Below are 18,568 nucleotides of genomic sequence, written 5' to 3' on the forward strand. Positions count from 1 at the left end.
CTAGTTAAGGTCACTACAAGAAAAAATGCTTTTAATAACACCAAAAATGTGTTATCAAAACATACCGTAACACTTTCTGATGTGTTATGACCGACTATGTTATCGTAGGTCAGGGTACTTTACATAACACTTTATCATTGTTATACAGATGTGTTATTATACTGTCAACGATAACACACTTTCTTTGTTATTTTAATAAATAGATAAGTGTTTAATTATATTATTCATAGTTGATTATATAACACATTTCAATACTTATAAATTTGTGTTATACTACACTTTAGCATAACACATTTTTTGTTTTATACTACACTTTAGCATAACACATTTTTTGTGTTATACTACACTTTAGTATAACACATTTTTTGTGTTATATAATGAAGTTTGCATAACAAAATTCTTTACTTATAAAAAGTGTTATTGTAATAGATATTATAACACATTTTTCGTATTATTTTAATATTTAGATAAATTTAGATTCTCATTATTTATTCATTTATATAACACTAATTTATTCTATTATATTTTTATTTTTTATTTATATAATTAAAATTTGCTTTCTAATATATACTAGCATCATCAAATGAACTTGATTTTCAAATAAAAAAAAGTAAAAAGCATTCAACATTGTATTAACAATCCACAAATTAGTTTAAAACATTCAACACTGCCATCAAATTATATTATAGCTCTCAGGAGACAAAGACCCGAAAACTTAAACCAATAAATCTTAAATCACATGGTAAAAAACATTATCACATTATCGCATATAAAGTGCATCCTAATGACCAAATATCAGCTCTCTCATCGATATCTGCATTACTTGGACAATCCCACAACTCAGGAGCTCGAAAAGGTGCTGAACAATGCTCAGATGCCCATTCCTACACAGCAAGCAATGAGTCCACCATCAATACAAGTACGAAATATTTAATGAAAGATGAAATCTATGTCCATTCCTCCATTACTTTGGCATATTCTAACAATAGGAACTTTTAAATTGTACAAATTAAAAATTCAAACATTTTGTAATTTGATAAGTTTTTTAAATGAGGCTATCCAAACAGTAACTAAAAATACAAAAACTTGATAGAAAACCTCAAAACATGAACACATGTCAAGTCTTCACAAATATGCCATTAATTAAAAAAAATCAATATTTTTTTATCTCTTAAGACTATGAAAAAATAAACTCGGACCTCATATAAATACCAAAGCATTGGATCAATGTCATTCATAGTAGCATCTAATTCATTACATACAGAAAGAAATATCAAGTATGCAGCCAGAAAAAACTAGTGCATACAGGGTGGCATGCTTTACTAGACTATATGCAATAGAGACAAGAAATCTAGGACCCAGATAAGCAAAGAAGTTTTTCCAGCTCGTCCTCTACATTAACCAATATGTAAATCAGAATGACCAGCATAAACTACCATTAAACAATCAAAACTCCAAACTACAATTTCTTTATTAATGGAACTCAGTGTTTCATCTAATCTTTACATTGCTGGATTTAAGAGACTTATAATAGTATTTTTATTTTCTTTTGGAAAGGACTGCTTGTCATATATTTCTCTAGTTATGTATAAAAAAAAAGTATTGTGTGTGTGTCTCAACCCCTTCAAAACCATCTCGGGCATAACAAAATAAGAAACAGACCTGCCACTCAAGATGACCCAAAACTGCTTTCAGGAGGCCTTTTCTAAGTTGCAAATGTCTCGGGAATCCCCCTGCATCAACATGAAGGAATTTGATTTAACACATTATACATACAACCTCTGTTGCTTGTATCAAGCTTTATATGACCTGTAACTACATTATTAGAATGTAATGGTACTGATGTCTTAATTACCAAGCTCATCTAAAACCGGTAACTAGGGTGGTTATTTATATATTTAGTTTCCCTTAATATATTTTACAATGTTCACATCACACAACTCATAAACTATTAGACTCCTAAATTAAGGAATGGGAGAATTGTTGCATTTTCTTTATAAAAAGTAATAACAATTACAAAAAAGGAAACTTGATATTGCCAAATTAATCAGTTTATGATTTACCATAGCCACTTTCCTTTTTTGAGCTCTTCTCTTAAACGTGCATCAGCATGCTCTCTCTTCACCCGCTTCTCAGATGATGATGGCTTATCTTTGTTAACACAAGCCTAAGAAGCAAAATCACATTAGATACCTCTTACCTGAATCTTTATCTCAGGAAATTTGACATAAATCACAACTTTTATAACATGAATAGAAAATAACTACCCGATAGAATAAAGCAGCTGCAAGGTCAACAAGACCATACTATGTCCTACTTAAAGCTCCAAATCTATCATCTTTAGTTGCCTCAGCCCTGAATAAGTATAGATTTAATATTATTTTTCTATTGATAAAGCAAGTTGTATAAATAAAAAGATGACAGTCATCATCTGTATTACAACCTAGGCAGTAGCAAAAATGCTCCTTCTAACAAATAGCAAGCAAGACCATTAAAAGCTTATTTATCGCATGGCCTATTCATAACAGTTCATTTAATAAGTAATTATGCAAATATAACAAGAAACATGTATTCCAACAAATAAGATTGTCCTGGCATATAATTGGTAGAAAAAAAAATACCTCCTCCATTCATATCAAGCCATGACGACGATCGGGCCACTCCAAAAGGAGTCGATGCCAAAGGATCGGGCCAATCTAGAAGTAGCAAGAGGGCTGCTAGTGCAGACCCTTCCATCTCGAACAAGAGACGAGCTGTCAGTGCCAACTCTCGATATTGGACCAATCTGAGATGGAACAACACTACTTGGACTTCTTCTATTGCATGACTATCAATCCTTGTAAAGATGCACAGCATCAAAGGGCACACCAGGAAAACAGTAATATATAATACAATGAGCAAATTATTCTTAAATAATATCCTGACTGTATAGATGAAACTAACCCAGTTGAAGTGAGCATTTGCATCAACTTTTTCTGGTTGGTGCGGCACCATTAACAAGCTCAACTATCACTTCATCTTTTACAGCCTGAACAAAATGGCAAAAGAACCACATTAATTTTCAGGGATAAGTAGCTCATAGAGATTATTAAAAAAAGGGGACAAGTAGCTCATATCATAGATCATAGAGATGAAAAAAAATTCATTGCTCATACCGCAAAATCACCAGGATTTACTGCCTGTAGCATGTCAATTAGGAGTTCCAGAACATTCTGCATAGCCTCCATGCTTGACAAGCTTTATGAAAAAAAGAAATCAGAAGAATTCTTTTTTTCAAAACCTAATATCTAGATCATGAACTGCATTAAAATTGTCACCTCAAACTCTCAATTTCTGTAGCCATAGTTTCATCAAGCCTTCTTGAAGCATTGCTAGGCATTCCATATCTAGGTTGAGGACGACCCATGGTCTGATGTGAAGTAGGGGGTGTAAAAATAGGGACGGCGTCTAATGAATGCTTGGGAAATTCTACTCCAGAATGTTGTCATTCATTCAATTCACTGTTATTGGATAACAATTCATCTGATTTGAGAGAGAGAGAGAGACCTATTTCACAAATTTTAATATAATAGGATGTTAACAAATTTATATCAGTAATGAAACAGTGGGATACTAAGAACAGTGGTCATTATCATTTCCAACTAGTAATTCCCTAACACAGTCAGGAAAAGTATACAAATAGCTATGACTAGCTCTTCAAGTAATTTCCTTTTTTTAAAGAAACAAATAAATTTAAGGATCAGAATATTGAAATGGCAGCTACAACATGTTTAACCACTTGATACTGTGTTCCAAAAAGAAAAAAAAACATAGGACCCATCAGCCCTGTAAAGGCTGTGATGAATTTTGATTTGAAAAGGTGATTGATGCAAATCAAACCTCATAATACCAAATTTCTATATCAAACCTAAAAAGGTGAGAACAATTGAAAAGGAAAAAAGAACTCTTCTAGATTTAGCGCCACAGGGAGGAAGAGCACATAGCATCTAAAAGATGGAGCTAAATGCATACCCTTAATTCATCATATGCCCAATAATATTGAGAATGCTTTCCTCCAGGCCCACCAAAAGCTTCTTGCCAAGAGTCAAGCAAGACCAAGATGTTCTCCCTCACTTGCATATCTGCCTGAATGTTACAATCCACGTGTTTCAAAAGTTACAATCCATACAAATTCTTAATTAGAGAAAATAATTTAGACGCATAGAGAACTAGAAGAGAACACAATTCCACCAATAAAAGTTTGGAAAACAGTTACTAAACAAAAAGACGGGGAAATAAACGCCTATCCAACTTTGTTTGGCAAAAATAATATCCTTAACAATTCGGACAGCTTAAATATGTGGAGAATGAGAATTGCTGATGAACTATACAAAACCAGTATGATAAGGATGTACACTGTAACTGTATGTATATATATATGGGAGTGAGACTGCTAGCAACACTCTTCTTCCTAATCTCTCTCTCTCTCTCATTTCTTAGCATGTAGAAAAAAACAAGTTAGTATCTTAATACTAAATTATAATTTTTTGTAATAAGATTCCACATGAACATAGAGCAATGCGAACAATGCTATTTTTCTCACTATCTTCTACAATTTACACTCCTCTCATTACCTGACAAGAGCAATAAAAAGTTAATGTCTTAATATTAATTTTCATCTTATGGTAATAAGATTTCCCATGTCAAGCAATAAGAAGGATTTTCATCTTATGGTAACATTGTCTAGTTGTTTGAGGCATTCTCAAACATCTAATGTGCATTAGATCTGAGAAACAGAGAATGATAAAAGAAATAAATTCCTAGTACTCATAAAGTCAACCTAAAATACTTATTAAATAAAAGCCTAAATACACGGATATAGCTGCATCACAATTGGTATGATAAATGAAAGATCTACTATTACTTGTTCCTCAAAACTGTTTATTTTTACTGAAGTGTTTTGGCCACTAGCTATTTTAGTCTCTCGTTTACCTTAATCACAACATTGCAACCAGAAGAAACAACACCATATGCAATACAAAATATCAACAAAGAAAAAATACAACAACTCAGGCTAGCCTCCCCGTCCCAACCAAGAGCGTTGCTGCTGCATTTAAGATCTGATCCAATGTTTTTGGCATGAGTTATGTTCTCAAAAAAACTTAAGGCACTAGTGCTTTGTCATAAGAATTGAGGAGATACTTACAAATGCATCTGCAATTGAACTTTTCTCCCCTGACATGCATACTCTATAAATTCCTCTTGAAGACACAAATGTACAATTCCTCTTGTATCAACTAAACTCCCTAAAGCATTCTAATACTTACCAAACATAATAGTTTTTTTAAATCTATTAGATTTTAGTGTTGTTATTAACACAATAACAAGTTAACTAAATCTTTATTAAGACAAATATTAACATAACAAACCAACAAATTATGGTTTGAAGGGCACCATCAAACCATTTTTCGAACCGAAAGATGCACATTTACACAATCCACCAGTATGATGCAACTTATTACAATAACCACTGTCAAACATACTTAATAAATTAAACATGTTTACAATTAAAGTGTAAATAAAAGATGCTCAAATGAATGGTTTCTCTTCAATGATTTTAATTGCTAGTGCAGGATCCTTGGGTTAAAGTTTCTGAACAACAAGCCTAAAATGAATAAATTGCTTAAGTTGCACAAGACAAAACATGAATGAAGAAACCTAACCTCAACAGAGCATTTTCTATCAAAGATAGTTAGAGCACATGTTTAGACTCTTCATAAGAAATATCATCAAAGAATTTCATTAAGTAACAAGGCACCAGCCAAATCGAAATCAGATTTAAACAACTATTTACTAGTAATACTTAAATTAATAAGATGCTCTGAGACTTGAGTACTTAGCTCATAGATATTTAATTACTAGATATGCCGTTATCCAAGTTGATGAACCAGAACAAGTAAAAACATAGTCTAGTTGATTAAATGCAAAAATTTTCTCTAAACCAATCTACTCGTTAACATAGATTTGTGGAATTAATTTCTCGTTTATGAACCAATGAATGGAGTAAAACTAGAATTCATGTAAATACAATGGTAAGGGCATATAACAGTGGTAAGTCCAATTTATAGATTTATTGGATTTGGACTATATATAATGTTGACGCGGTTCTTCGCCAACAGGTAATTAAGAAAAGAAAGAGGAAGGGATTAGTGCTTACGTAGAACCGAAATAGATGAATGATCTTGGAAATGGAATGGTGACACAAAATACGTTTTTTAGGTGGTTCAAAGGTTAAAATCCTTCTACTCCACCAGTCAATATTATTGCTATATGCTTAGTATTCTTTTACAGGGTATTTCTTACAATATAGAATCCAACCCCTTGTAACTCCCAGGGTCTCCATATTTATAGGAGAAGGCACTTGGGAGTTGGTAAGAAGGTCATCCCGTGACCTTCTTACCTATCATGTCAACTCTGTGACATTCATGATTAATTCCTAAACCTGACACATAAGTGTTGTCAAATCAATAGGTAAGGGGATAATGGGCCGTACGACCCAACCTAGTCGTGGGTGTCTGAATACGCACCTTCCTGTTGCGTGTCCGAGAAGTCAGGGATATATCAGACACGTGATGTCTGATATATGCATGTTTACCTTGCGTGGTTGACTTTATAAAAGGTCACAGCCTCCAACTCTAGCTCATACCACGAGCTGGATGCTTCCCTCGACCTGCGGCCTTCAGAGTCCAGACTCAGTCCTTAAGCAATCTTGGCGAACCCTTAAGTTACCTCGAGCTAAGGATGTATGATCTTACAATGGCAGCTCCGGTCTTGGGGATGTCCACGTAGTAGTCATGATTAGGCCGTATCTCAGCTCGTTAATCAGCCCGTGGGAAAATTAGGGCGTACATATACAATGACAATGGGAGAATTCAAACAAATAATTGGCAATTGGTATAGAAAATTGCTTTAAGCAAATGAAAAAAAAAATAAGCAAAAAATGACAAGATTCCACTAATTATGATGGATCATAGGCCAATGACAGCAACAACATAACCAAATGCAAACATGTAATCCAAATGATTTTACTTCCAACACAGTTATAACAAAAAAAAAAAAAAACAACCCATGAATCCATGCCATTGTATTCGAAGTTTTAGTCCTCTATTTATATATACAAAGATAAAAATATAGCTAAACATTTGAATCATGGGAAGTTCATTAGTTCATTACTAATATCAAACTTAAAAAACCTATTTCAAAATTGCATGGAAGAATTTAAGTGGCCTTTTTCCAAATAAGAAGAGATGACTAGATATCTTGTAAACACATAATATATATCACATCTCATCTCCTATACACATAAATATATTTGTGTCTCTCTACTCTGTTTTTAATGAAGAGTCCAATATGACTTGATCATATATTTTTTTTCTGATGCTTGTGTCTTCAATTCGTCATATATACAAGTCTTGGGGTAGAGATTAGCCCAACAAGAATAGGTACAAAAGGAAGCGCAAAATATATTAGCAGCACTCCAAAATTTAGCAAGTCTTGGAGAATGCAAACTTTTGTAGGGATCATAAAAAGGCTTTGAAAAATAAAGGAGTAGTAATTCATAGAAGTAGAGGGACACGACGAGAGTGGGCAAAAGGAATCGATACCCTATCACATAAGCAGATTAAAAAAAAAGCTATAAAAGTAATTCAATTCACTCATTTATCTCATTGAAGCATTCCATCAAACAATTATTAGGCATTATTTGAGAAAATCTTAGTAATACATTCAAACATGCAAACAAGACCAACTTAAGTAGTAAGACAAACAAAACTTTCAGACAAATTGATACAAACATCAATTAACACGATTATACTCTATAGATACGAATTTAGCCTAAATACAAACATTCACTCTTAATCATTCTTATTCCCAAACAGTCCAAATCTGAACAATACAAGCTAGTTTCAGTTAAAACAAAAATACCACCATGTTATGTTTATGGCCAAAAGCTTTAAACATAGGTCAGCTAAACCAACAATAAAAAAAAAAAATGCACAACCAAGTTTCAGTTCAATCAAATAACACGTGAATAAGAAAAAGTACAAGGTTTTATTAGATCTAAACATGAGTGAAAAGTGAAAACAAAAATTGAAAATCAATGATACCTCAAGACAAGTCCCCAAACAGAGTCTGAAAGGAATATTTAAATCACAAAAAAGTGGTATACATTTCAAATATTCTAAATAAATAACCAGCCTATACTGACCTTAAAAATTAAGACTCTAATACATGATACATGATACAAACTTACAAACATAACAAAGGAATACTTAGAAGTTCATATCCCAACCTAGAGAAGGTCATGAGAGATTTAGGGAGATACACTGAGATGGGGGAGAGTAGTGAGGGAAATGTCAAAGATTATATTTATATATATATATATATGATCTGAAAACATGGCTCATGAATGAAGTGATTCTTAAGAAAAGTATAGTCAAAATTTCAAATGAAAAATTATAGAGAAGCATAGTTTATATTTATCATATATCTTGAGATTTTAATTTTACATAAAAATCTAAATTTCAACATATGCTATTACCTTTGTCTTAGTTATACAACTAGCTATATTGCACTTGCTTTCTGCTAGGGTTTTCAGAATTTTCTGCCTTGTTGGTCAAAGAAGAAGGCATCGACCGTACCCTTCTCGCTCATTTCTGGGCCGCATAGACCTGATCATCAGTCAAATATATCATGAAATTTCAGGTGATGGGTAATGATGATAATACCAAATGTTTAATTTCTAATCAAACAAAATATATATCTACCTAACTAGCTAGGCGCTGGTTACGATTGATGGATTTTGTGCAAGAAGATCAATTATCATATTCAAAGAAGAAGAAGAGTCATGATTACACATAGCTATTACCTTTGTTCTTGTAGATGCTTCATTTCCAAGAGAAAGCATGAGAGAGGGCGTCCCCAGGGAAGAGAGCAACAGAGAGGGCTTCCAATGAGGAGAAAAATTGAAGGAGAGGGTTTCGTTGGGGAGAGAAAACAATTGAGTGGACTTTACAGGGAGAGGGTGACAGAGAGAGTACTCCACGAAGAGAGACTGATGAAGAGGAACCAAGGAGCAGAGAGTGTTTTAGAGAGAGGAAGAGAGTGAGTGAGGAAAAAAGAGATGTTTAGCAAATATATCATTGCCGCTTAAAAATTTTGAGGCCCGCCATTTTGTTTCAACTTTTTTTTTACTTTGGCTATTACCATATTTTAATTATAATACTTTTTAAATAGTATTATAATGATGTGTTATGGAAAGGAGTGTTTGGTGTAGTGGGTCCTGTGGAAGAATAGTACGGAACGAGAAGCAACATGGGAGTTGGAGGAAGACATGAAAGAAAAATACCCTGATTTATTTGGTAAGAAAGAATTTCGGAACGAAATTCTTTTTAAGGAGGGTATATTGTAGTGCACCATATTTTTTTTTAGTTATTAAAATTTTCCTGTTTTGTTTTATTTAAGTGTTAAGTGTGGTGAATAATTTTATTTAAATGTTGTTTATTTTTATTTAATTGTTGTTTGTTGTATTTAATGGTTTGTTATTTTATTTAATTGTTAGAATTGTTGGTAGCATTTTTGTGAAATTAATTGTTAAAATGTGATTATGTGAGATTTGGTTGAATGCACTAAGGTGCATGGTAGGTAGTATTCACCCTAATGATTGAGTATGTGCATGTGCATGGTTGCATGGTGTGCATGCAATAGTTTTATACACATTAATTTCCTTTTATTGGTTTATTTATTTTTATTTAATTAAGGGATTTAAAAAGAAAATAAAAAGAAAGGGAAATAAAGAGGCTTGTGTTCACACAAGAAAAATATTGGGAAACAAATGGTGAGAAAGGATAGAGTTGTCATCTTTTTTGAATTCCCGTAACCTTAGATCCAGCTTCAGTAAAACGGGTATAACATGGGCTGTGGATATCCAATTTAGACACAACTGGTATTGTTAGAAAGCTAATGAAATTATCTACATTTTATGTGAATATTATTTTTCCTAAAACATAACAGAAATGGGTCAAAAACCAGTCCCAAGTCTCAGCACCCTAGAGTTACGAGAATAGCATTATTTCCTTTATTAGCCATGGACAACCAAGGAAGACAAGAGAGAAATTAGTGTGCTGTCAATTATAAAATGGATTGATTGGCTGAGTATAATTTTTAATTGAATTATACTTTGATTTAGGAATAATAAAGGAAAATGATAATTACATTTTCCTTAGCCAGATTTTGATGATTGAGGCATTTAAATAGAAAATAAGAAAGAGATTGAAGGCTCACTTGGCTTGGTGGCTGCCGTGTGCATAGAGAGAAGGGAGAGGGAGAGCTCGAGGGTTCTAGGGAGAGAGGTGGGGAAGAAGAACGTGAAGGAGAAGAGAATGAGAAGAAAGAAGAGGCCAAGGCTAGGGATCCTAAGGTATGGGTTAAGGTTCATAGCATTATATTTTGTCTCCTCTACATCTTGATTCTAAGCAAGGCAAAATGATGGTGATGATAGGTTTGGATTTTGTTGCAAGAGGATTGGAGGCTAGTGTTCGAAATCCCTAGGGTAAGTATTTGGGTTCATATTGATGTTAATTTTTACATCTTCTTGAATCTAAGATCATTTTTTTTTCTTTTCTTCATGTGGGTTTCGCAACCCTAGGCTTGAACAAGTGGTGGCCATAGTTTGAGTTATTGTCACTATTGTCCTTGAGTTCTAGCAAGAGAGGTAATGGGAACCTTTTTGTCATATGGTTATTATTTTTATCTTTGGTTTCTTGTGGTTTGGAGAATATTGTTTGAGAATGATGAATCATTGTTTTGTTCTCCTTTGATATATTAGATGATTAATCTGATTGAAATGTGGTGTTGATGATATGTTGTTTAAAGATCTTTTATGATTTGATGATGGGTATGTTTTGGCTTAAAGACTCTATGTAAAAATATACAAAGGTTTTAAATTGTGATCTATAAAAATGATGATGAATATCTCTGTTGACCCTGATTTTGGTCAACTGACACAGAGTCAAAATTGCTTGATGTGGACAGATATGTTGGAATGAGAATAATGACAAAAACAATAAAACACACAGGAATTTATAGTGGTTCGACCCCAGAATTTGGTAATAACCTACGTCCACTTGAGCTGTTATTGATATAAGATTCAAAGGAGTGATCAAAGAACTAGGGTTCAATGAGTTTACCAACCTATGAAGAACAATACAATATACCAAATATGATAGCTCTAATACACTCATAAAACTCTAATCTCAGATAATTCGAAAGCCAAAAAAGTCCCCTCCCTTGAGCTATCTTTCTCTATTTATAGGCTCAAGGAAGATTACATTAATTTGTTACAGATATTATTTCCTAAATAGTTGGATACTCAGGAAATCATGGGAGATAATTTCGGATATGATTATAACTACCTAAGATTTTCTCCAAATATAGCAAGTATACGACTAAGCTGGTCGTATATAAAGATTGAGCGTTGCGCCACAGACGTCTTTCTGGTCGATGGTCGAACAAGACTTCTGCCAGATGTCAACCACGTGTACTAAACGTCTGCCATGTCATCCATGCCTGTTTTTTGGATAACATTTGCCCCCAAGTTTGTTTAATGCGACCAACAATAAAGAAACTTTAGGGAAATAACCGTTCATATGCCCCACGAAATCTGTTAGAATCCTCGTGCATTTTTGAAAACCGTGACATAATTATGTCTAATCAAGCCTTTTTGGTTTTCAAGAAATCAATTCGACGGCTTACACACTCCCCCACGTTTCGAAAATGGGAAAGTCATGATTGCCACTTTTTGACATACTTCAGCCCCTATAAGTAACCTCTTTATCTTTCTTATAATTCTTTACTCACCATTCCAATCAAGAACTTCAAGAACTTCAAGAAACCATTCAGACATCCTGCTGAAGATCTTCCCGACTCAAAATCTTTATTTTTCTGAGTCTCCATCTTTGCCCAGGTAATCACTTCGTCTTTTAAATTCTTTATTATGCCATGCATGCTGTTACTGCGCTCTGTGATTTCCTGCGTTTTTGAGTAGAAATTTATGAGGAAGTTGTATAAACCATCAGATGCTTGATAGGAGAGTGTATTTCTGCCTTATGTAAGTTAGGAGCTAGTTCGATAGTAAGGATCATAGGTTTAGGGCGTAAGATCGACGTAAAAATTCAATCTTTAAGCTAGTTGAAAAAAACTGGGTTTTTTCCCGCCCTTTAGGAGTTGAAAAAGTTCCTTTTTAGAAAACATTTTATTTCCTTTTTGATCCGTTTTCCAAACTGCTAGCACCAAACTTAATGTATGGGTAGGATGCTGCTGGTCAATAGACACGAGCAACGTTATCCCAATCTCCCACGTAACTCCGCAAGCTATGTGTCTTATCTCCTCCTTTGTATGTTTGCAGTTCATATGCAAGACCCTTGGGGAGGAGAAAGACCCATTGAAGACAACCTCCTAGCTCAGCTGCTTGAAGGCGAAGAAAACCCCTCTACTCTGATACCAGATATTCCTTTCTCTCACCCTAGCCCAAACCCTTCTCCAGTTCCAACCCAAAGAATGGTTCGAACAAAAAAAAAAGCTCAAAAAAGGAAAACCCCTAACTCCTTAGGCCAGCCTACTACTGATGCCCCCTCGACCAGTGGTCGAGGTGAAAATGCTCCTGATGCCAATGTACAAAGGCATGCCCGTCCTCAACACCCTGCTCAGCTGGATGTTGAGTGGCATGTTGTTCCTCAGAGTAGAGTGACAATGCGGATGATCGCCAACTACTTAAATAAGTATAAACTAACAGGGTGACCCTGGTCAGACCTTCTATCGACCAGAGGGCCAACCTGCCAGGCGGGGCCTACAGCGCCTGGTGGCGGTTTCACATTGAGGCAGGTGCCACTTTGCCTCTTTACTCGTTTTTCAGGGGGTGGCAAATTACTTTGGAGTTGCCCCCTTTCAAATCACCCCAAATGGATATAGAATGCTGGCCGCACTCTATGTCCTTTACAAACTCAGAACATGGCCAGAGCCCACTCCCCACGAGGTCAACTTTCTTTTTGACCTTAAGTCCAACCCTAACCAAGAAGGCACGGGGTTTTTCCATTTTTGTCACCAAGAAACTGGGCGCACTTTGTTGTCCGACACTACTCACCAAGAATACTTCCTTACTCCCGACTTAGCCACAGACAACCTGGCCTTCACCCGAGGAGGTAAAAATTCTTACGCCACTAGCTTCTTCGCTTAGTGTTTTTCTGCCACAATTTCTTAACATTCCAATGTGTTCCAGGCCCATGGTTACGTCCAACCCCAACTCCAGGGATGGAGTCAAGGGCGACACTCTTAGCCAGCATGTTGAATGCTGATAAGAGTGTCAAAAATTTAGTTACTGAGGCTAACCTTAGGCTGGTCGACCTCTGGAATCCTCAACCAACGACGGGTGAACCTTCGGCGGAGAACGCCCAAGCCGAAGTGGAACCTGAGCAGCAACCCCAAGTGTCTCCTCCGCGGAGGAGACCAACTGGGGTTACGATCAGGGAACCTGCCATCCCTCATCGAGCAGAGAAACCCTTGGCCCCTCTGGGCAAAGGAAAACAAAAGGCTGCTGAGCCTACCAAAATTTCTGACGACTCGTCGGATGAAAACGGTATAATAATCTCACTTTTAAATCATTTTCCAATTCCCTCTCATCTATTTGATGGGGATGGAAACTTTAGGAATGCTCCCTCCTTAAATTCAAATTTCTTCCAGGAACTAGGTAGTTCAATAAATAATGTTACGACCAGTAGTTGTAGCACAGGTACTTTACTTATAATCCTTTTACTTCTATTCTTTTATCTTGCATGACCATTTAGTCTTACTGCTTGTGTTGCTTCCTTTGGTGCAGGTATGGACTCCGAGGACCTCTTTGAGCACTATCAGGCTGCCACTGACTCTTCTGTCCCGAAGAAGGATAGCAAGAGGGCTCGAGGGGAAAGCAGCAAGACCCCCTCGAAGAAGGCTCGAACAGACGATGCTCCAGCCACCGCCCCCTCCAAGGAGAACTCACCACGACTCCTACTCCTGTTAATCCATAGCCTTCTTCTAAGGCTACGGACAAGGAGGCATTGGACAACTTGACCGAAGGCTCCCTGCCCAGCTTCGTGGTCGGCTCAGCTAGGGAGAGGATATACAAGCTCTCGAAGCACAGACGCAGTCAGGCTGCCATTACTGAAACTGCCTCAATGGAGGCTGATCAAGTCGTCAACAGAGGGTTGAACGAGATAGTTAGCGTAAGTAATCTCCTGCTACTTTATCATTTATGTCTGATTTCTTTTCCTTACTTTATATAATTCATTGACTTCAGGGGCTGCTAACTTTAACTGCTGGCTGGCGCCGTGTCGGGGTGTTGGTTTCTTGGGGAAAGAACTTCGACTCCAGGCTTGCCCAGACTAAGTAGGCATTTGAGGCTGACTACAACAAGCTGCTCGAGGAGAATAAGGAGCTGTCCAAACAGGCCGAACAACTGTTCGAGGACCAAGCTACTCTCACCAAGGAGCTTCTGGATGCCCAAGATGCCTTGAAGAAAGCCAACGTCTCCCGGGAAAGATTCAGGGAAAGTGCCAGGCTCAACACCCAAGAATGTAAGCAGCTTGAGCTTGATCTGATTGCCAGTAGGCAGGAGACGAGGGAGCTTGAAAAGTGAGTGCAGGAGCTCGAGGAGGACGGGGCCAAGAATTTGAAGAAGTACAAGGAGGCCACTCACCTTTGCTTCTATGATTTCTGGAAGCACAACCGGGAGGCCAACTTCAACTACTTGTCCGAGAGGTTGAAGAGGACTCTGATGGCACAGTGCGCCATCCAGCTGGAAGAAGAAGAGAAGGCCAAAGTGCCCACCGCTGATGCTGAAGCTGGTCCTTCGGCTGACCAAGGCACTCCTCCCAACCTCAGGACCCTCCTGTTCCTTAAAAGTATTTTTTCTCTTTTTTCTTTTTATTTCGTTTTCATGGCCCACGGGTCGTATTGTAAAGACAATTTGTTTTTATTGCTACAAAGGCAGCTTTTTACTTTGCTGCAAGGGCAGCTTTTTACTTTTAATTAAACAGTTACATCCGAGCAGTACTGCTTGCGGTGTAAAAGAATGCCATTTGATATTTATAATATTTTTGTCTATTATAACATCTTTTCGCATGACCGAACTTAGCATAGTACTTTGGCTTGATTTAACAAAATATAAGTTTTGAAAAATACTCTAAGTACCGTAGCATGCTTTCACTCATTTTGTTCATGTGTTTAAATACTTATTGGAATGCTTTGCTATCGATGTACCTTATATGCCCCCTAAGTGATCGAGGAGCATTAGGTCCTTGGTCACTTGCCTTGACCACGACCTGTGCGAACATTACTGCTCGATATGAAATGTAGCACTTATAATACAGCAAAACAACACACGTAATGAATAAATACTTGTAAAAATAAATTTACAAAGGTTGGCAAGAATGACTGGCTGCGCACAGTCCCTTATAATCTCGTATTAAAAATGGACTAAACATGTCTTTACGAGTGATCTTAAAAAGATCTTACACTTATAAGCAATTAGCCATACAACGTGGCTAACCCTTTTTCGAAACTTGTAAAAAGTAAAAATGAATACAAGCCAGTCCTTTAAAAAGGATTGTTTATTGATAATACTTGCGCAGGTGTTCTCCATTCCAATAGTGTGGAACGAGATCTCCATTTAACTGTGCAAGATTGTAGGTACCTGGATGAAGGACTTCCTCAATCTGGTAAGGTCCTTCCCAGTTTGGTCCGAGCACTCCAGTAGTGGGGTCGCGGGTGTTTAAGAAAACTCGTCGTAGTACTAGGTCTTCGACGTTGAACTTCCTTTATTTCACTTTCGAGTTAAAATATCGGGCGACCTTTTGCTGGTACACAGCTACTTGGAGCTGGGCTTTTTCTCGTTTCTCTTCAAGTGAGTCTAGGGACTCCATCATCAGTTGGCTATTCTAGTCCTGGTCGTATGTAATTCATCGGTGTGAGGGGGGATCTAACTCGACAGGAAACATAGCTTCATACCCGTACGCTAAGGAAAGCGGGGTATGACCTGTCGCTATTCGATGAGACGTTCTATATGACCAGAGGACTTCGGGCAACTGTTCTGGCTATGCTCCTTTAGCATCTTCGAGCCTTTTCTTCAGGGTGTCCTTAAGCATTTTATTCACTGCTTCAACTTGCCCATTTTCTTGTGGGTGTGCGACTGAAGAAAAGCTTTTGACAATTCCATGTCTTTCGCAGAAGTCTATGAATAAGTCACTGTCAAACTGGGTGCCGTTGTCTGAGACAATTTTTCTAGGCAAACCATATCGGCAAACAATGTTCTTGATGATGAAGTCAAGAACTTTCTTGGTCGTTATGGTAGCAAGTGGCTCAGCTTCGGCCCATTTGGTGAAGTAGTCGACTGCTACAACTACATACTTCACTCCACCTTTTCCCGTTGGCAGGGATCCAATCAAGTCTATACACCATACTGCGAAAGGCCAAGGACTCTGCATTTGCTTTAACTCGTTGGGAGCTGCGCGTGGGATCTTGGAAAATCTCTGACACTTATCGCATTTTCGCACAAACTCCATTGAGTCTTCGTTCATAGTCGGCCAAAAATAGCCCTGCCTTAGAATCTTTTTTGCCAAACTTTACCCCCCAGCGTGATCCCCGCAGAAGCCTTCATGTACCTCCTTCATCAGCGTTTTAGTCTTTTCCGGTGTAATACATCTGAGCAGTGGCATGGAATATCCTCGTCGGTAAAGAACACCATCGACCAGTATATACCTAGCATCCTGCCTTTGAAGAGTTCTGGCTTTGTTTCTATCTACCGGTAGTACACCATTTGTAAGATACTCCAAGTAAGGTGCCATCCATGTATCCTTCATCCGGATTTCCATACTAGTTTCATCCGCTCGTATGCTCGGCTCGCACAATCTTTCTACTGGCACAATATTCAAAGTGTCAGCGTCTTTCGCGATTGCGAGTTTGGCTAAGGCATCTGCGTTCGAATTCTGATCCTGAGGTATTTGCTGGAGGGTATACTTCTCAAATTGAGCCAACAGATCTTTAGTCTTATTTAAGTAGGCCACCATTTTGAGGCCTCGTGCTTGATATTCCCCTAGGACCTGATTCACTACCAGCTGTGAATCACTGTAAATGTCCAGCACCTTTATACTCATGTCTTTTGCCAATCTTAACCCAGCGAGGAGTGCTTCATATTCGGCTTCATTATTTGACGTAGTGAAGTCGAACCTAATAGTGCAGTGAAATCGATGCCCTTCTGGCGTTATCAATATCACTCCCGCTTCTGCGTGAGATTCGTTGGATGATCCATCCGTGAATAACTTCCACGAAGGAGCTTCTTCTTGGGGCTCAGGCGCACTAGACTCTTTGCACTATTCGTTGCTGGGAGCTCAGTGAACACGGAAATAAGATCAACCAAGACTTGTCCTTTTACTGCTGCTCGCGGTGAATATGTAATATCGAACTGCCCGAGTTCGACTGTCCATTTTAATAAACGCCTAGCCGCCTCTGATTTTGGCAGAACTTGTCAAAGGGGCTGGTCAGTTAAGACTGTAATGGGATGGGATTGGAAGTAAGGACGTAGTTTCCTTGAGGCCAAGATTAAAAAACAGGCTAACCTTTCGATGGGAGGATACCTCAATTCTGCTCTGATTAGCCTCTTGCTTACATAGTAAACCGCCTTTTGTATGCCTTCTTCTTCTCGTACCAGTATCGCACTAGCAGGAACTTCGGTGATCGCCAGGTAGATGAACAAAGTTTCTCCTTCGATAGGCTTTGATAAAAGAAGAGGTTGTGCCATATGGGCTTTCAGGGCTTGGAAAGCCTGCTTGCAGTTTCCTGTCCATTCAAAATTCTTGTTGCCTCTAAGTAGATTAAAGAAAGGGACGCATTTATCCGTCGACTTGGAAATGAATCTACTTAGTGCGGCAATTTTTCCAGTTAAACTTTGCACATCCTTGATCTTTTATGGCAATTTCATGTCGATTAGGGCTTTTATCTTGTCGGGCTTGGCCTCGATTCCTCTTGAATTGACAATAAACCCCAAGAATCTCCCTGATCCGACTCCGAAGGAACATTTGAGAGGATTTAATTTCATTTGGTACTTGTTCAATACATCGAAACATTCTTGTAAATCCTTCACATGTCCTTCTGCTTTTTTCGACTTTACCAGCATGTCGTCCACATACAGCTCCATGTTTACTCCTATCAACTCCTTAAACATGTGGTTAACCAATCGCTGGTAAGTCGCACTTGCATTTTTCAGTCCGAAGGGAATTGCTTTATAACAGTACAACCCCGTATCGGTCCGAAAGCTGGTGTGATCCTCGTCAGGGGGATGCATACTAATCTGATTGTATCCTGAGTATGCATCCATGAAGGAGAGGATCTCATGTCCTGCAGCTGCATCGACCAGCTGGTCGATCCTTTGGAGGGGAAACAATCCTTTGGGCAGGCTTTATTGAGGTCTGTGAAATCCACACAGGTTCGCCATTTGCCGTTA

General features: G+C 37.5%; 2 long non-coding RNA genes across 2 annotated transcripts; both read right to left on the reverse strand.

The window, feature by feature from the left end:
- Positions 1–604: 604 nt before the first annotated feature.
- Positions 605–1,735, reverse strand: LOC133780449 (uncharacterized). The gene is made up of 2 exons (XR_009869323.1): positions 1,663–1,735; positions 605–884 (listed from the first exon to the last, which is right to left on the reverse strand). It is a non-coding gene; the product is annotated as an uncharacterized LOC133780449 (long non-coding RNA).
- A 182-nt stretch (positions 1,736–1,917) lies between these two features.
- On the reverse strand, positions 1,918–10,198 carry LOC133780450 (uncharacterized). The gene is made up of 8 exons (XR_009869324.1): positions 8,906–10,198; positions 8,579–8,708; positions 4,012–4,125; positions 3,318–3,546; positions 3,156–3,237; positions 2,622–3,028; positions 2,268–2,355; positions 1,918–2,167 (listed from the first exon to the last, which is right to left on the reverse strand). It is a non-coding gene; the product is annotated as an uncharacterized LOC133780450 (long non-coding RNA).
- Between the last annotated feature and the right edge of the window lie 8,370 nt (positions 10,199–18,568).

The sequence above is a fragment of the Humulus lupulus genome, chromosome 5 (assembly GCF_963169125.1).
Source record: "Humulus lupulus chromosome 5, drHumLupu1.1, whole genome shotgun sequence".
In the NCBI taxonomy this organism is placed as follows: Eukaryota; Viridiplantae; Streptophyta; class Magnoliopsida; order Rosales; family Cannabaceae; genus Humulus; species Humulus lupulus.